This window comes from Mustelus asterias, chromosome 1 (genome assembly GCF_964213995.1).
Source record: "Mustelus asterias chromosome 1, sMusAst1.hap1.1, whole genome shotgun sequence".
In the NCBI taxonomy this organism is placed as follows: domain Eukaryota; kingdom Metazoa; phylum Chordata; class Chondrichthyes; order Carcharhiniformes; family Triakidae; genus Mustelus; species Mustelus asterias.
Genome location: NC_135801.1, coordinates 77,982,599 through 78,003,782, shown reverse-complemented (window position 1 = coordinate 78,003,782; position 21,184 = coordinate 77,982,599).

The following is a 21,184-nucleotide window of genomic DNA, read 5'->3' as shown; positions in this document are numbered from 1 at the left end:
AAGATGTTGATGAAAACCTAAGGGGATGACTTCAGTTTTTCCAGAATTGAGTTGAAGGAAATAGAAATTACACAAAAATGAGAATTAGGACAACCTTGGAATCACTGAGGGCAACGCAGAAATGTTTCCTGTTAATGTACACATATATGGTGTTTTCCACCATATGATGTCGCTGAGGATTAGCATTTAAATGATTAATAAGAAGATAACCAAAAATGGAGTGCTGGAAAATGCTGCAGTTCACCATGTGGCTTCATGAGGAGAAACCACAGGTGAAGACTGGAACCAAAAAGGACAGTACCAACGGGTTCGAAGAGGAGAGGCAGAGGCAGTGAATGGAGTGGTCAGTAAGGATTTCCAGGAGATAGCTAGCAGTAGTTGCTGTGATGTGGAGATGCCGGAGTTGGACTGGGGCAAACACAGTAAGAAGTCTCACAACACCAGGTTAAAGTCCAACAGGTTTATTTGGTAGCAAATGCCACTAGCTTTCGGAGTACTGCTCCTCCGTCAGGTAAGTGGGAGTTCTGTTCACAGACAGAGCATATAAAGACACAAACTCAATTTACAAAATAATGGTTGGAATGCAAGTCTTTACAGGTAATCAAGTCTTAAAGGTACAGACAATGTGAGTGGAGAGAGCGTTAAGCACAGGTCAAAGAGATGTGTATTGTCTCCAGACAGGACAGTTAGTGAGATTTTGCAAACCCAGGCAAGTCATGGGGGTTACAGATAGTGTCACACTATCTGTAACCCCCACGACTTGCCTGGGTTTGCAAAATCTCAAATGTCACACTATCTGTAACCCCCATGACTTGCCTGGGCTTGCAAAATCTCAAATCCCCACATCCCCACTTCTTGCCTTCAAATAACCTCACAACCTCAAACAGACCATTGTCCGCAGCAAACTACCCAGCCTTCAGGAGAACAGTGACCACGACACCACACAACCATGTCACAGCAACCTCTGCAAGACGTGCCGGATCATCGACACAGATGCCATCATCTCATGTGAGAACACCATCCACCAGGTACACGGTACATACTCTTGCAACTCGACCAATGTTGTCTACCTGATACGCATGATGTGGAGATGCCGGCGTTAATCAGGTTTATTAATCACCTGATTCGCTGCAGGAAAGGATGTCCCGAGGCATGGTACATTGGGGAGACCATGCAGATGCTACAACAATGGATGAATGAACACCGCTCGACAATCACCAGGCAAGAGTGTTCTCTTCCTGTTGGGGAACACTTCAGCGGTCACTGGCATTTGGCCTCTGATCTTCAGGTAAGCGTTCTCCAAGGCGGCCTTCACGACACACAACGTAGAGTCGCTGAGTAGAGACTGATAGCCAAGTTCCGCACACATGAGGATGGCCTCAACCGGGATCTTGAGTTCATGTCACACTATCTGTAACCCCCACAACTTGCCTGGGCTTGCAAAATCTCACTAACTGTCCTGTCTGGAGACAATACACATCTCTTTGACCTGTGCTTAACGCTCTCTCCATTCACATTGTCTGTATCTTTAAGGCTTGATTACCTGCAAAGACTCGCATTCCAACCATTATTTTGTAAATTGAGTTTGTGTCTTTATATGCTCTGTTTGTGAACAGAACTCCCACTTACCTGATGGAGGAGCAGCACTCCGAAAGCTAGTGGCTTTTGCTACCAAATAAACCTGTTGGACTTTAACCTGATGTTGTGAGACTTTTTACAGTAGTTGCTGTGACAGTGGTGAAAGACATCTTGAAGGATCTCTTCAAAGGGGGTGGCAGGCTAGAAGAATCATGGATCTTTGGCCCTTATATATGGGACAAAATGTTGGTTTGACAATCTATATCATCTCTAGTTAAGATGCATGCAAATGCTTTTGCCTTTTGAATAAGTAAGTGGCAAACATTGTGTAATTGAAAAGTTCAATTATTCTGTCATAATGCAACCAATATGTGCAAGACTGCAGGGAGCAGCAGCGGACTGGTATGGTCAGGGACAGCCACATTGGCTGAGCCCTCTGGAGGAGGTGGTGCTCCACATCATGGAAGCAACCATGACTGAGGCAATTGCATCAGGTGTCACTGAGAGCATTCAAGGTGACGGAACATTCCTGCCTTCTGACACTTCTCAAATCCCACCTCTCTCTCATCCTCCTACCTAGCATGATGAAGTGCAAGGTGCAAATGGTGTGACCATGGAGTTCTTGCTTTCCATTCTACATTTCTTCCCTCACTCAGACTCTCCCCTTCTGCACTCTGCTTTCAGTTACCCAAGAACTGCTGCCTGCAAACCAGCGCTTCCTCATTAGAAAGGGTGAGAACTGCACCCTCCCTCTGATGTAGAAATATTGTTACTTAATCTGACACTTGCAGCTAACGTCACAGATACTGACACTGCTGCCAGAATTCTCTGACCTCACTCGCGGTTGGGATTCTTCGGTCCCGCTGCAGTGAATGAAGTTTTGGCTGAGCACCAAATTCTCCATTCCCACTGGCAGCGGGGGCGGGGCGGACAAGATCAGGGAATCCCGCATGAACTTTAGAGGCTAATTTCAGGTCACAATCAGCATGTGCTGAATCAAATGGGACGTGTGCACTGCAGCCAAGACAGGGGCTAATAATAGTTTGTGTGCCAGCTCAGAGGAAGGCAAGGTTGACATTAACTGGACATTATTGGAATGGAATTAACATGTGGGGCCTGCAAAGCGGCGTGTGTGCAGTTGACTGAACCCCACACTATTGGGAATCCCACCTAGCAAATTCACGTGCTCTCTCTTTCTGCTTCCTCCTGGTCAGTGGAAAAATGCCAAGTCCTTTTGCTTCTGTAGAAAGCCATTGTCACCTCCATAATGCATTGCTGAAGGACAAACCGTGAGATGTTACTAATGTTGTCAGCTCCTGCCTGGAAGGATCCACTGGCATAGAAATTGAGGGCAAACAGTGATCTTGACATCCACTGGCAAGACTGTCCTCGCATGTATGGCTGCAGGTCAGGTTGTCGGAGATGCACAATTCAGTCACCACCCTCCTTGGTGAAACAAAAGCATCTGAGACAGTGCTCCTAGCTGAGGAGGAGGGAGAAGCCTTCTCCACCTCCCCTCTCTGCTGCCTGTATTCCTTCTCCAACTCACGTGGCAGCCCAAGAGGAACTATAATTATATCTCCCATTTCTGAAGCAGTCATTCTCCTGACAGACCTTCCAACTTCTCTGAACTCCTCACCCTTGGCACCACTCCTTTGTAAATACAAAGGCTTTGCAAATCTCCTGCAATAACACTGAACGCAAAACTTCTACACCAGCAAAGTAAGGTCATAAATCACAGGCCCTCATGTAGTTGAATGCAAGTTCAGCTCAGAGTGATTAACAGGGAGCTTTAACTGGACTTGCATGGTCTAAAATGGCAGAGCATGCACTAAATCTACATTAGAGGTTGTTGGACATCACAATTCACCCACACTGTACTGCTTCCGGCACATGACGACGCACCTGTGCTCGAAGCTTTATAATCAAGCACATCTGTGGAAAGTGGTCAGAAATTTCCCAGCCAACATTTTTGCAGTTTCGGCTTTCTGTAGGATTAGCACCAATGATGCTAAGGAACCTAATTTTGTCGCCTAGATTATTCCAGTCTTGGACCAGTTCTCTGACTGTGTAGTCCACTCCCACTAGATAAAAATGAAACGTTTTTTCCCATCAATAAATATCACGCAGCTGAAACCTGAACTTCAGTAGCAGTCCTCTAGTAAGACTGGTTCAGGAAACCTGATCAAGACATGAGCTGAGAGATTCTCACCAGCGCACAGCAACCTCGGGTAAGCAGAGCTTCCATCAACCCTAATGTTGTCACTGGCATCAGGTATAATGTGACTGATAAATGAGCTGAACAGCAGGTTAATCCCATTAAACTCCTCATACCATGAGAAAATGCTTCAGATATTCTACCCAGCAGAGACATAGCGGAACAGCCCCAAGAACAGTGAACAATGACCTATGGCCCCATTGCCTCTATTGCTGTGGTTGTGGTAATATTGTCCTGGCCATACTCCAATCAGGCAGAACACCCTTACATACTAACTGTGGACTTATGACACACAGTTTCTGAGTGCAGGGTGTCTGGCCATATGATGGCCAGGCCAAAGAGGACCCAGAGATCAATTCTTTCATGAGGAACATGGGTGTTCCTCCAGGATCCATAAATCTAGCCTAGTCTGAGGCTGCAATCCAGAGGTCAGTCGACCACCCATTATTCCAGGGATCCCATCATCCAGATAGATGCAAGAATCCTCTTTTTTGAAATCTGTGTCAGCCTCCTAAGAGGCAGGTTATGGGGAAATGGCTATGTTTCAGGCAGGGGGCCCAGGTGTGACCACTCAACAACCCCAAGTAAAGGAGGTGGCCTCCAGCAGGATCAGCGGCAGAATATCAGTGGGCACTCTCCTGGTGTAACCACCAAGATTGCAGCCCATGGGATATTTTAGTCAAACATGACAGTTCAATGATTATGATGCTTCAAGAATATTAATGAAATGTTTGTGAGTAATCTAGAAGGTAAGAAGGATGAGCTCTGAAGATATGACAATGGTTTGTTGATTCCGATAAGTTACGCAAGTAATATAAGTATAGCTATGGGTCTGCATAAATCTGAAATGAATAAATAACCATATAGATCCTCTGTATTCTATGTATCCTTATCTATCTAAGAAACAATATAATTCTTCCAGTCATATGTTGTAAGATAGTCTCATATATTCCAATTTGGCCTACACAATAATGCTACAAAGTTACTTTGACGAGAGTGAAGAGATTCAAGTGAGTCATGACAGAGTTGAATATCGCTGCTATTATACGAACCATAGAATCATAGAATCTTACAGTGCAGAAGGAGGCCATTCGGCCCATCGAGTCTGCACAAACAACAATCTCACCCAGGCTCTATCCCCGTAACCCCATGCAATCACCCTAGCTAGTCCACCTGACACTAAGGGGCAATTTAGCATGGCCCCTTAACCCGGACATCTTTGGACTGTGGGAGAAAACCGGAGCATCCGGAGGAATCCCACCAGACATGGGGAGAATGTGCAAGCTCCACACAGACAGTGACCCAAGCTGGAAATTGACCCCAGTTCCCTGGCGTTGTGAGGCAGCAGTGCTAACCCACTGTGCCACTGTGCCATCCCGATGAGAAAGAGAGTTTGGCTTTTGCATTACAGCGGATAACGTTTTCAAGATTGCTTCAACACATTGATATCAGCAACGGTGCAGATTATAATCAGGTTGAGAAAACCCAAATGATCATTTCAGTCAAAAGCAAAATGCAATCTATGAATCAATCATATTTCAATGAACTGAACAACACCAAGTACCTTTCTTCACACAATTATGTAGATTTGCAGTAAACCATAATTTCACTGCTGCAGTGAATCAAAACACAAATTACACAATTACGCAACATTTAGAAATGTTGTACTGCCAAGCACTTCAAGTGAGCCTTTAGAAGAAACCTGTGCTTATGATCTAGCCAATGTGACGCAGCATATGAGAAAAAATGAACAATAATGGTCCAGATTCTCCTCCTGTTTGTAGGTTTGCAGCCAAGTGGTCTTAATGCCCATCGACGAAAAAGCACCAAAGCCAGAAATCATGGACACTGGTGTTTCTCCTCTCTCCAGACCTCTAATACCCCCCTCCCCACTTTAACTCCTCACCCCCCCTCATTGTCATACAAATACCCCCCTCCCCACTTCAACTACTGCCCCCCCCCCCCACCTCCCACAGTCATACATGATTATTTTCCCCTTTCAAGATTCACACAGTGAATTTAGCAAACAATCACAGGTCCTAGTAAAATTTTGACATCTGGTTACAAATATCATTTGATATATATACAGCATGGGTCATTAATATTAAGAGCAGCAATGATATAATGCAGCGTTAGGTTGTGTGCACACTACTGGTGATGCCACCACAATTATTAAACCAGAGAGTACACATTTTGCTTGAACGGCATTGTGCAATGTTGTTAATTTGACAAGAAAATATTCCATTAGTTATTTAACACACTGTGCAGACCATAACACTGATTTTACTGACAGCCTTAGCTTTCATTCATTGTTTTGTACATTGTACCATATTGACACAGTGACAGTAAATTAATATTTGGAGGAAGATTCAATACTTGTAATCCAGATACATGGAAAAAGATCTTTGCCATTCTGTAAACGTAGAAGAAGACTTTCTTCTGCTTGGGGAAATTATATTATTCAACATCATTTCACACATCCTATAGGGTAGAAAGATCCAATGAGTCCAGAGCAACAAAGTGGAATGATTGAACAACATAAGCTCCGTCAGTGAGAAGCACTAGAGCCCTCAGGTGACTCTGTGTGATGCAACTTTTAAGAGGCCAAAGGACAAAGACTGAATGGTTCACAATTATCACTGTTTTATTGATCATCAGGCCTGAAAGCTCTGCTGTCTGCTGCTTCTCACTAGTAAGAGTTTTAACACTTTAATCACTTAACACAAATTTCCACTCCATCTGACGAAGGAGCAGCGCTCCGAAAGCTAATGGTGTTTGCTACCAAATAAACCTGTTGGACTTTAACCTGGTGTTGTTAAAACTCTTACTGTGTTCACCCCAGTCCAACGCCGGCATCTCCACATCATGCTTCTCACTAGACCAGGCTCATTTGAATCTCTTCACCCTCGTTGAAGTAACTTTGTAGTATTATTGTATAAGCCAAATTGGAATATATGAGACTATTAAGCACTACAATATATTTCAATAACCACTATCTAGCACAATACTTTATCACAATATTTAAGTACCTCAAAAACTTAGTCAGAAAAACCACCAAGATAGAGAGGGATAATAGCTAAGTAGACAAATGATAAGATTGAAGTCAATGGAAATGACTCTTGAGAATCATGTGCAGCATAAGACAGGTTACTGATTCACAATGAGCCCATTATGTTCTCCTGTCCTGCCAATTCCGCCCCACAAAGCCGGCTTCATTAGCAATAAAATAAACAGAACTCCAGCCATGATTCCACCTTCTGTTCCTAAGATAACTATAGATGCCAAAGGCCACTTAGCTCAGCTTGTCTCCATAATGATGTACGAAGATACGTATTAGGAGCAGGAGTAGGCCATTCTGCCCCTCAAGTCTGTCTGCTCCACCATTTGATAACATTGTCTACATTATACCAGTGACAATAACTTAAGATTACTTATTGGCTGTAAAGCAATTTGGGACATTGTAAAAGGTACTGTATAAATGTAGGTGTTGTCTTTCTTTCATTATACCTGCATGGAGTCGGCAGAGTGACTGTAGCAATGGTGAAATTGGAGGCCCAATGCTTATTCTCTAAGGATAATTAATCACAGAGCAATCAACTAATGCAGGGAAAGTGGCTGCAAAGAAATCACCACTTTTACAAAGCAATTCCACTCTGTAGCTAATACAACATTACCATTCTGACTTCTCTGGCACCAACCCACTTTCATATAATTATGTTGTACACTGTGGATTAACAGCCTAGCTACAGGTTCCAGCTAATATTTTATTGCATTTGTACTAAATAAATGTGGAAATGGCATTTTTAAAAAGTTCCCATTGTTTGAGATATGTGCGAAACAGACAAATTAAGTAGAAAAACATAATTAATAAATAAGAAACTCCAACATCAAAAAAAGTGTGACAGCAAAATGCCAAGAGAAATCATTTCTACAAGCAATAAAGCCATTGGTTTGGGTTTCTATAAAGGCTCTTTAGGGTAAAATCTCTTTATGATGTTTCTTTGGAATTTCAAAGAATTTTTTTTTGCAAAGCTTACGATGGATTATCGGGAATTCTTACCCCAGAGGAATTTTAGTCCATGATATGATCACTTTCTGCTGGAGTTTAAACAGGATGATGCAGGATGGAGTAGAGATGTGTAAAACCATTCTTTAAGCAATCTCTCAGTGACAAATAGGGATTTCATTCCCAGACTTTGCAAGAGTAATAAAACAGGCGACAGTGAGTCAACATCCTGTTTTACTTCACTCCGAGTATTTAGGTCCAACATTTATTTTGATGTGGCCCAAGAAAAATGACTCCTCAGTGATATAAGCTGTGCTGCGGCTTCTTACCCTTAAAGATAATTTTTCAGGAAGGCTCAAAGAAAGACATGTCACATCAGAAACAAAGTTGGAGACTTGGTGAGAGGGAGAAATTAAAGAGTAATTTGACAATGCAGTGGAGAATTTTTCTCAATGGCCACAATTTTAGTATAAACTTGAGAGTACATGCCCGATGTCTTCTAACATCAAACATTGGTCAGTGGGTGCATGCGTGAGTAAGAAATGCACCCGCCGACAATTAAGAAGCCAATTTAAATTAATTAAACAGCAACTGACTGGGATTTTACATTGCCTGTCTGCTTTTTTGGTTGGCGGGTGGGCCAATTGGCCAGCCTTTACATTTTAGCTCAAACCTCGATCCAGGGCGAGATGAAAATCAGTGCTCAAATAAAATTAGCAAATGTGTCTGGGGCCTGAGGTCTTTTTATGATGGTGGTGCTTAGATACTTGCAGTACAGTTTTCCCACTGATATTTATTTTTTACCGGTCGCAGTTCCCTCAGACCACTCCCACAGCAGCTGATCCCCTGAGGGAACACATTGGAGCGATAGCCCGCCCATTCCCTCCCTGGCAGCACTCAGCCTTTCACAGAGCGCATTTCATGCTGCAAGGCATTTAAATGGCCATTCAGCACCAACACAATCTTGGGCAGGAATGGGTTTCACATCTGACTTCGGGCTCACCCCAAACATAAAATTCAGGCCGATGACTCTGAATGAAGTGGAGCACTGAAAACTTGACTTTGAGTGCACAGAAAAGCTTGAGTGGGTCCTGTCGAGAAGTAATCCAATGTGGGATCATATACAAAGCAGCCTTGCCACATAAGAATTCCCACCCTAAGTTTGTTAAACAAGAATCATCTTTTGATAAATCTGCAAATGCAAAACCAATAATTTCCCATCACATGTCTGACTAGAACTCTCGGAAATTACCCAATTCAGAAAGGTGGTGGAACCTTTTTCAAGAGTTTTTTTGTGCGAGTGAATTTAGACTTGGAATGCACTATAATGCATTCTACGACAAGCTGCTGAAGGACAAGTGGACCTTTGAAAAACTGCTTCAAGTGAGAAATACAGTCCATTGCATTTTGGAGGACAGCAAGATGTGGTAATGACTTAATTATAAGTGTGTAGTTTCATTTACAAACAGTGTTATAATAATGCAGGGGTTCATTGAACTTGATCTTATTTCTATTGCATAGTTCTGATTGATTGCTGTTGAACTTACTTGAATACGAGTTACTTTACCAGATGTCTCAAATTCAGCATCAGTCCAACTCGAAACACCAAACACAACAGGTTATAGAATAAGTTCAATGATTTCACAAATAACCAACTGTAGCACATTTCTGCGGGCATTTGCCATTTTTAGTTAGGGATATGGAAACTGGGTTCAGCTATTTAACCCCTTAAGCTTGTTCTGCCATTCAAATAGATCATGGCTAATCTGTATCGCAACTTAGTCATGATGACCAGACTATGATAAGCGCAACCATTTTTGCATTGGATATAACGCCAGACCCTGACTAAATGTGCCTTGGTGTAAAGGGCAGCTATTGTTTGTTCCTCTCTTTCGTTTAAGCTCTTCATGCATATATGGATCAATGCAGCGATAAGCTCTGGAACCAAGCTCCCAAACTCAATTTCAATGGGCAGGTTATTGGTGAAGACATCCATTAATGACACTACTGATGATTTCTTCCATCATTTTACTGATGGAGCAAAAACTGATGTGTTATTAATGGGCTGGATTGGATTCATTTCTTTTGTAAGATATACTGGCCGGATTTTTCCAACCTCACAGGTGGTTGGGATTCTCCAGTCCCGCTGCTGTAAATGGAGATTTGGCTGAGCACCAGATTCTCTGTTCTCGTTGGCAGCAGTGGCGGGGCAGATTATATCAGGGATTTCCAGCCACTGAGTAATCTTTCATACCATTGGTTGGATGACAGGATTCTGGTTGTACTGGAACAATTTGACCTTGACTCTTGGGCTCACAGACTGGGCTCTACCATGGTTGAAGATGGGGATATTCATGGAACCGTCTCTATCTATTAATTACTTGACTGTCAACCACCATTCTCACAAAGTGACACAGTGGCCCTGATTTTACTGGCACGGCCGCCCAAGGCTCGTAAGATCGTGCCTGAAGCGAAAGGGGAATGCCATTCTGCGAGCCTCGTCCACCCCAAAATTGGTGCAGTCCATGATGGTAAAATCAGGGCCTGTCAGTCATGCAGAAGGGAGCAGAAAGTTGCAAAGGGACATTGATCAATCAACTAAGTGAATAAAAGTGTGTCATATGGGTTCAGTGTAGGGAACTGTGAGGTCACCCAGTTTGAACCCAAGATAGTTCAGAGAATTTTCGAAATAGTGAGAAGTTCAGAAGCTACAAAGCAATATAGGAAACAGAAATCACTAAACCCTAGTGGACAGGTATAAAAAACAAACAGAGGCTGATGGAATATTAGCCTTTATGTTAAGCAGGATGAAATACAAAGGAATATAATTTATGTTACAGTTGTACAAAGGTCTGGTTAGATCCCATCTAGGGATGATTGTCCTTAGTCCATAAGACCATAAGACATAGGAGCAGAATTAGGCCACTCGGCCCATCGAGTCTGCTCCGCCATTCAATCATGGCTGATTTTTTTTCTCATCCCCATTCTCCTGCCTTTTCCCCATAACCCCTGATCCCCTTATTAATCAAGAACCTATCCATCTCTGTCTTAAAGACACTCAATGACCTGGCCTCCACAGCATTCTGCGGCGAAAAGTTCCACAGATCCACCACTCTGGCTGAAGAAATTCCTCCTCATCTCTGTTTTAAAGGATCGTCCCTTTAGCCTGAGGTTGTGCCCTCTGGTTCTAGTTTTTCCTACTAGCGGAAACATCCTCTCCACATCCACTCTATCCAGGCCTCGCAATATCCTGTAAGTTTTAATAAGATCCCCCCTCATCCTTCTAAACTCCAACGAGTACAGACCCAGAGTCCTCAACCGTTCCTCATATGACAAGCTCTTCATTCCAGGGATCATTCTTGTGAACCTCCTCTGGACCCTTTCCAAGGCCAGCACATCCTTCCTTAGATATGGGGCCAAAAACTGCTCACAATACTCCAAATGGGGGCTAACCAGAGCCTTATACAGCCTCAGATGTACATCCCTGCTCTTGTATTCTAGCTCTTGTACTCTCAACATGAATGCTCGCATTGTATTTGCCTTTCTAACTGCCGACTGAATCTGCACGTTAATCTTAAGAGAATCTTGAACAATGACTCCCAAGTCCCTTTGTGTTTCTGATTTCCTAAGCATTTTCCATAAGAACTAGGAGCAGGAGTAGGCCATCTGGCCCCTCAAGCTTGCTTCACCATTCAATAAGATCGTGGCTGATCTTTTTGTGGACTCAGCTCCACTTACCCGCCCGCTCACCATAACCCTTAATTCCTTTATGTTCAAAAATCTATCTATCTTTTCCTTAAAAATATTCCATAAGGTAGCCTCAACTGCTTCACTGGGCAGGGAATTTCACAGATTCACAACTCTTTGGATGAAGAAGTTCCTCCTCAACTCAGTCCTAAATCTGCTCCCCCTTATTTTGAGGCTATGCCCCTTCCTTCTAGTTTCATTCGCTAGTGGAAACAACCTCCCTGCTTCTATCTTATCTATTCCCTTCATAATCTTATATGTTTCTATAAGGCTCCCCTCATTCTTCTAAATTCCAATGAGTATAGTCCCAGTCTACTCAGTTTCTCTTCATAAGCCAAAACTGAACACAGTACTCCAGCTGTGGCCTCACCAGCACCTTATACAGCTGCAACATAATCTCCCTGTTTTTAAACTCCATCCCTCTGGCACTGAAGGACAAAATTCCATTTGCCTTTTTAATTACCTGCAAACCAACTTTTTGTGATTCATACACAAGGACACCCAGGTCCCTCTGCACAGCAGCATGCTGCAATTTTTTGAGAGGCACCAATTCCTTATTTAACCCAAGATCTTCCTACCAGTCGTGAATGGCTGAACATTATTTAGGAGGCCATGTGTGATGGTAGCTGCACACACAACCGTAGATCCTTTTTAACTCTCATCAAAAGAATACAATCGGCTCTTAGATTTCTGCTGGAAGCGAGGCACAGTGTATTGAGGAAGGGTCAGAGGTCAGTAAAAAGTAAAATTCACTTCTGTCCGTATTTGGATATATGCTTCACTTCCTACCACTTTATTCATGACCAATATTGAAATAACCGGCGAAGGAATGTATAATGCACTATTTCCCTTGTTTGCTCTATGGATTTTGATATGAATGAAAGGATTAAGTTGTAATTTCAAAAAGCTAATGATAACCAGTTAATGAAAACAAGCTGCACATGTTTACATAATATACTATTGCGGTGTGAAATTACATGCCTGATCAGGCATGAAAGTACATATGGCATTGTGTGTTACAATTTAAGACTACAGGACGTCACTAATGATATCCAATGTTTCCGCAATTTATTTTGTGGCTGAGGTCTAATCTATGTTTTTAACCCAACATAAACTTGTGTTGGCATGCACATATTCTTAGGTCTCAGTTCTTTGATAGAAAATGGGAAAAAGCATTTGACAGCTAACGTTTAATGATTTCTTGTCTGTTTCAATGGCAATTTCTATTCAAAGATATTGAGGACAGTGATGCACCACAAATTGGACACTCGGTCCAGCAAACAGGTAGCAAAATGCCCTGCTTTAGTCATTAATACCATATTCTGTGATTAAGTCTATAGGACATATTTGTATGGTATTTGTATATTTGTATGGGTATTGCATTACAGAGCAGGGCTAAGTCTAATTTGTAATTTATTTTTAAATTCTGTCTATATATGCTGACAGAATGAAGTGGTCACTTTAAATGCCAAAGCATTAGGCTTTCTATTTATTTTCCTGCCTTTTAGAGCAATCTCTCTTCTTCATTCCACTGTTAAATACATCCTGCATTTACCAAGCTGAATGCAAATTTCACTCCATCTCATCAAGCTCAGTGTTTGCCTCCTTTGACTGATATTGGATCATCATACTTAATCTAGGGTGAAATTTCCTAGTCTGAGCTAAATTACTCGTAGCCATCAACAGGGAGATATTTATTTTTTGCGGGACTAATGATCTGTCCTCCAGACCCACCCACTGATGGTTATTTACTAGGACCCAGATGCTTGAGCTCAAAATGACTGGTAATGTCAGCAGGTGCCATCGCTCATTCTGGTCACTGATTGAATTGGAGCTATCCCATTGACATTGACTCTGTGACTTTTAAGGCCATTACCCTGGGTGAGAGATGATCATCTCATCATCGCTCTAAACTGACAGCTGATTAGCAACAAATTACAGGCAGGAAGATGCTCAGCCATCAGGACAGAAAAAAAGACCAGAGCGCAGCTTTCTGTGTATATCACCACCTGACAGAAAAGAAAAGGGCTGAATGTTAGGCAGCTAGACAACTGCCAGGCCACCTCTTTGCTATAATTTATTTAGTGCAGCAAAAACAGACTTATACCATCTGCGCGACATATCCCAAAATGCACGACGTAATAGAAAATTGAGGAGCCAGTTTTAAAATGCTACCAGATTATTTAAAATGCCACTGAGCTTACAGTTCAACAGAGATACAGTCTTGGACTCAGAGGGCGGCTACAACGTCGAGATTTATGGCACTATCTCGCTTTCTCCTCAGAGCAGCATTCATTTACATAAACAGATAATACCAGATAAAAATTTCCATTAGACAAAGGTGAAATGGATCAATTTTCTCCAGCAAAATAAATCTTGAACAGGCAGGATCATTACACCAGCCACATTTCAGAAATAATGTATTTAAAATCACCAGATAGCAGCAGTTTTCAGGGTTTCCAATTATCTTTAAGAAAAGCTTATTCTGTGGACAATAAAACACATTACTGCACAATATGATACAGTCCATAAAGATGATGATGTTTTATGAAAGGTTGTAGAAAAGCTCTGCACATTTAATGGAATGCTTACAGACAACAAGATAGAATAATCTTTAAAATGCAAAAGGATCCCATTTTAATGATCACCCTGTATCTATATATTCCTGAGCTTCTTATAAAACAGCACCTCACTTTCCTACCTTAGGCAATAGCTATTTTGATTAGATGACTTGTTTTCATTCACTGTTTAATTTTTTTTCAGCTGAAATAAATGTGAAAGGTGACTATTTACAGTGAATTCTCAATGCCACCTGTAGCATTTCTTCATACATATAATGACCACTGAACACCATTCTGAACAATACACAGCTAGAATAAATTGCATTAAAATCCCCCAAATGACTACTTAAATGGTGTTGCAATTTGATGTCAATATTCTGACAACCGCGGCACTGATTCTCTGTCCAGCATTGCATTATTCTGCACTCTGCCAGGTCAGGGCTCTGTGCATCCATATGTCAATATCCAGCAAACTTTTGATGTTAGTAAAGGTTGAGCATCCCGTTGGCTCTTTGTAATCGTCAGTGGTCCAGGAGGTGATGTGGGCCACGTTAAAAATAAAATTGAAGAGGGTGGCTTCACCAGTTATAGATGCACAGCAGCTGGTGTGAAATGTAAGCAGTGGAAGATCATGGGGTGGTTTCACATTGGTTGCCAAAAGTTAGGGGTTGTGTTCAACCCAGCAAAATCAAACTATCCACTCTGTGGTATCTGTGTCAATATATCATAAGTTGTGCTTTTGTTGCATGGTTGGAGTAGGTGCAGGATTTCTAGCTTAATAGACAATGCCAAAAGGAAAGTACAAATTCACAACTCTCTTGCACCCTTCATTATATTAGTTTACAACATATGATTATTTATACCATTACAATGAGATAATATATTACATATTTTACCATATTTGCAACTCAAGTTATGCACGGTCACAGCCAATAATATTTTTGGCTGCTGCATTAACTAATATTTTATTTTTAACCCTAAAAATTAAGTTTAAATTAGAATGAAAATCTACATGATAAGTTATTAACTTGTATTAAAAAATTGAAATACAGTAGTAAACAATGGTACAATGTAAAATATATAGAATAGCAAAAATGTGCATTATGTTTGTGGCTATTTCATGAACACAGAGTGGTCCCTATTTCAGCATTGTTGATATGGATAGTTTTCATTCCTGGAAGTAAATGATAGATTGGTACACTTACAGCATGAAAAGTTAGACAAATAGCAAATGTAGTTCATGCTGGCAGTTCTATTATTGATGTCTGAACATCTTCAATCAATACAAATGCTTTTTTTATTGTCTTTATACATGTGTAAACAGTCACATACTAAACTTTCTAAAATACATCAGCTCTTAGCTGTCATCATTTTCTTTATGCCATTTACTCATTGAGAATAACTTGGATGCTCTCTTAATAAGAATTTTCAGGAGAGCATCCTGTTAATAAAACAGTATTTTTATATTCGATGTAGTCAAAAAAATGCATCTGCAATCTACTTGGGGCAGTACAAAAAATACAGCTACAAATAATGGCAATCTTTAAGGGAGGTTTTCTGGCAATAGTTATTCCAAGGATTATCACGGCAGTAAATTCTGCATTACTGCTGATCGCTTAGCCTGGTGACACAGTGTAGAAAGGAAAATATTCCACTTGTCAAAACTTATCAATACACTATATGTGAGACAGAGCTTAGGAACAATTTTCCTGTTGCCACTTTCGTGCACAAGTCCATTAGTACTTCTAAAGGTGCAGCAACAAAGCCAAGATATCTATACTGTGAATGGATGGCAGGCAGTACATTAACGAAACATTTCAGCACAGACCGCAGAAATGGGAGTCACCAAAATCTAAACCCTATCTAAATGGCCAGCAAGTACCTTTACATTTTAAGATTGATTTGGTTGCTTGGGTCTGGTCTCAGTTCTATCTTTATCGTAGTGACAGAATGTTAATTCACTGCAGAGAAAATTAAAATGATAATTCACTGCAGCAAAATAACACTGGCACACAATGCCAGCTAACTATGGAAACCATCCCAGCAGTCAGTTGAAAACACCTACATCAGAGATTATATTCAGATTTTCGGACATTTGCAAGAGGGTTACACATGCAGCATTGTCATATTCTGCAATTGATAAAAGCCAGCTTCTAATTTTATTGTGGAAATAACAGGCAAAGCAGAGCAAATCTAAATATTACACTCAGGTTATTCTACTTAAGTGAAAGGCAAACTGTATTTGACTTCTGATTGACAAACTTACTCATGAATTATTGGTGCTTGATGCTCATGATATTATTTTTGTAATATACTGCTAGCTTCCTTATTCCATTTATTTCAGTTACAAATTAGAAGAGAAATACTTGCAGCATTTTTTCCAAAGACCATATTTAAAAAGTCCTACCTGCAAGAGTCCTCAGACATTTCAGAAATCAAGGAGAAAGGATAAAAATAATAAGCAAGACATGCTGTTGTATACAATTAGAATTATAAAGGAAATGAGGCTGGTGGAATGTCAAAATAATTACTGTTTAGCCAACCACTATGCTACTTTCACAATGTGCCTCCACTCGGTCAGAAATAAGTTACAGAATAATCTGAAGCCTACCAATATTTCTCATGTATTTTCCATGCTACTTTTGAATTTTTTTTATGTTTCTGCGAGAAGACAAAATGTTTAAAATCAAGAAAAAAATAAATTCCTGCTGTGGCATATCATATCTGCTATTCTTAAAATATGCTCCTGTTTGCTACAAACACATGTAAAATATATTCTCTGTAAACAGTTCATACCGAGGAAGTAATCAAATATTTTGACATTTACAGAAGGACGACAAATGAAGCAACACAGATCTGTATATATTACAGTTACAAAATATGGAACAAGGTGGATGATTTTTGTTTCTAATCCTCTAATCGTGTATATTCTTAAGAACTCCGCATTCAGTGTTCAAAATGATGCACGACAAACCAAATGTCAATTGGTCTCTGTGGACCCATACTTAGAATCATTAATATCAGTTTATGGCAAAAAATATATGTCGATTAATTACATGGCACCTATTTATTTTCTGGCTGTTGTATTCCAAATAAAATAAATGTATTGTTTACTGTGTTGCAAGGTTAACTTTTAAATAAAATTGATGTAATATCCTCAGATGATGTTTCACAGTCTGAATCTCACATTCTGCATGTCAATTCTAACTCGGCACACTTAAAACATAGAATGTTGTACAAGAGAAAACTAAAGGCCATTTGTGGGAAGTGATGATCTGAACAGTGGAAGAGTGACACCTTCAGGATAGTACAAACATTACTCTTTCATGAGGCACCTTCATGGAAAAGCAAATCAATGCCAGACACCTTAAGTACATTGACACGATTGAACATGCCTTAGAAGGATATTGTGTTTTATCAGCCCAAATGAGAAATGAAGAGCTTGTCTGCCAGCTGCTTTTGATGAAAGCAATATTAGTTAATAAGTGCAGTTATGCAATGTGAGCACAGATTTCTCCATTGGTTCTTTTGATCTTCTGTTTTAGCTTTTGCACCATAGCTGTGGAAACACGAGAAAAATGGTTGAAAATTTCACCCTCTGGGGCCAAAAAAAGAACACTTTGGGCATAATTTGGGAAAGGATCCATTTTTGCCAAGTCCCATATTTTTGGCAGAACTCCCAGTGAATTTTGGGGTGAGTGAATTAGGCACCCATGTGGTGGGCAAAAGTTCTACTCCATCCTGAATATGTGCAAAGAGGCCTCCCCCAGAGACAGCAAAGTGTAAAGGCAGAGAAGTTTAAGATGAGAGTTTGAAAGCTGAGAGCTAGATGACTGAATACACATTTGTCAATAGTGAGGTGAAGGAACTTGGGGATACGTAAATTGCCAGAGTCTGGGGAACACTATTGGAGTTTGCAAAGACTCATGGATCCGAGCAATCATGATGTGCGCCCTGGAAAAAGCAACAAGTCGTAGAAGCCAAGGATACAAGCTTGCTGCTCCCTGGCTTTCATGGAGGAAAGGGTGTATTTATTTGACTTGGCAAATAAGGCACTCTAACCTGGTAGGATGCACCTGTGAACTGCAGATGAGTTTACGTAAGCTGTTTATGGTCCCCTGAAACCATCCAGTGGAATACAATCTGAGTGCTGTGGTGATCTGATCTTCAGAGGCACAGACAGTGAGTGGGGCTGATGGTCATGATTTCAAGTCCACTTCCTGCAGGTAATACAACTCTTCTCCCTACTAAATCAAAGCCTCTGGACTGCTGCTCCCTCCAGTTTCCAGCAATCCAGGAACATCCAGTTAAACCACTCAGCTAGTTCATAGAATCCCTACAGTGCAGAAGAAGGCCATTTGGCCCATCAAGTCTGCACCGACCACATTCCTACCTATCCCAATAACCCTACATATTTACCCTGCTAGTCCCCCTGACACTAAGGGGCAGTTTACCATGGCCAATCCACCTAACCTACACATCTTACCTCTGAGATGATGCTCTCCTTCTCTGTGCTGCATTATTACATTCCGAGAGTATTTGTTATTCGTTGCCCTCTTCCAGAAAGCACAAGTAAATGGATTCTAAAGGGAATCTCCATTGTGTAACTATGATCGCTACTCTCACTACAGCTAAATCTTTCAAGACATACAGGGGATAAAGCTCACTGCTCGGGCTGTAATCTGCGGGGTGCCAGGTCGGACCTTGGGAAGGGGTATTGTATCAGGCTTTGGGAGGGGCCAGACCAGGCTTGGCTTTGGGGATGGGTCAGGTCAGGCCTGGGGGATGTGGGGGAGGTCAGGCCTGGGAAAGGAGGTTCAGGCCGGGACTTAGCGAGTTGTCGTGTTGGGCCTTGATGGGCTGTTGTGTTTTGCCTTGGGTAGGGACTCAGTTTGGGTCAGTTCTTGGGGTTGCTGAGTTGAATTGGGCCCTGGTAGTTGGGTCAGGCCTTGGGGAGATTCAAGTCAGGCCTTGGGTGTCATGTTGGACAGGTTAGGTTGGACCTTTGGGTGTTCAGGTATGCCCTTGGTAGAGGGGTCGGGTTGGGTCACATCGATCTTGTAGGGTGTTGGGTCAGGTGAGGTCAGGTAGAACCCTCAGCTGCTACCACACTCTTTTTGAACTTCTGCCTCCTCACACTTGGGTTGGGCTGGGCCTGGAATGTTGGGTCGGGTATTGGGCGGCCGGGATGTGCGCAGGGTCCCATTTTGGGGGTGAGAGTCAGACCTGACAGGGAATGGGGGAGAAGAGTCCCCCTGAGGGTGAGGTGAATCCCATGAGTTGGTGAGCTCCCTTTGGGGGAGTGTAGTCCCTTGGGAATGGAGGTGGGGCTGGGGGAGCCCTGTGGGAGATTAGGGTGGGTGGGGGAAGTCCTGTGGAGAGGCCGGAGGGGAGTAATCGGAGGTGGCTTCCCATGTAGGGGGAGGGGAGTTGGGCTGGGGTTTGAGGGGAGACCCCCTCGCGGGTCAGAAGGATTGGAGGAGTCCCGTGGGGAAGGGGTAGTTGTGGGGGTTGGGGGAGAACCCTGGGGGAGTTAGTGTGGGTTTCTGCAATAGTTACCTAGAGGTTAGAAGAGGTTTTAGTTCTTCTAACTTTTTCTGATACACTACTTATGTAACCCAGTGGGAATCATCCAAAGTTTCTGATTTCAATCACATTTGTGGATAGTTCCCAGTGCAGGGTAATTGCCCTTCAGAAGTTTGTACTTCCTGGGCAATATCCGTGCAAACCCTTACCTATTAACATCTGGTAAAGGTCCCCAAGTATGTCCCAATAAGCTGCTTTGGAGCTCTGAAGTTGGTGCCCATTGTCAGGCAAGTGCACCTAAAGATGTCAAAAGTGCATTTTTTGCACCGCAATATTAGATCCTGACATTGCGGTTTCCCCACTCATGGCATTGTCCATTTTGGAGGAGACTCCTTGTCCAGTGAAGAGAAGGATGAGGAGGAAACCTGACCAAGGGCAAGTGTGGCCATCGAGGGTCTGCAGAGGGGAGACAACTGCAGAAGGGCACTATCCTGCCAACAGAATATACCGGCAAAGGATGATGTACCTCTGTCCAGTACCTGAGAAGACTGCATCTCTCCAGGGAGACAGTCACATCACTGTATGACATGTTGGCAGGAGAAATTGCCTTAATTGTGTTGCTGAACAACCTATGCCTGTTGTGATACCAATCATCGTTAAGGCTTCCTTATCATATTACTTCATGCTACAATGGGAACCTGCGGTGTTGAAAGCAACAGTGGCCTTGAATCTTTTGGCCTCATGGTCATTCAGGCATCAGGTGGAGATCTTTTCAGGATTTGACAGCCAGTGGCCCATCACTGCTTATAGGTTTTTACAGATGTAATATTCAGGCATGCCCAGGAGTTAATCTAATTAAGTACTGACAACACCAGTCATGTAGACAGAGCCAGAGACTTTGCTAACATTGTAAGATGTCCAAAAGGGCAAGGAATCATCGACTGTACATACATGACAATAAAGCACCATCAGGACAGCTCGGGACATTTGGGAACAGAAACGTCCATTAATGTATATAGGTGACCAGGTATGAGTTCTCGATTCTAGCTGCAGTAATGATGCCTACATGCTGAAAGTCAGGGAATCAGGAATGTTCTGTGGATTGTGTAATCTTTGGATGGCTACATCTGGGTAACAAAGGATACCCCTTGAAAAGATGGCTTATGACCCCAGACTGAAAGTGAGATGGCACTCTTCAATACTTTCACTTATGGTCATGGTATGCTGTGCTTTTTACAACCCAGAGTTCTAGGGAGGGGAAGCCCTGGCAGAGGAGGCTCTAATGGAGTGAGCCCCATCTTCTGATGAGGATTCCGAGGATCAGTCTGATGTTGAGATTGGACATTGAGCTCTGCCAGCCAGCTGTACAAGTCAACGCACAGGATGATTGGATGCCAGAGAGATGAGAGATTTGCTAATAATTCAAAGATTTGACTAGAAATCTGTAATTAGATCAATGGCCATCCTTACCTTTACTTGGTATCTCCCACTCATCAACATCCTGGGCGCCTGTGTGTGTGCCAATGTAGAGGTACCAAATGAGGCTGA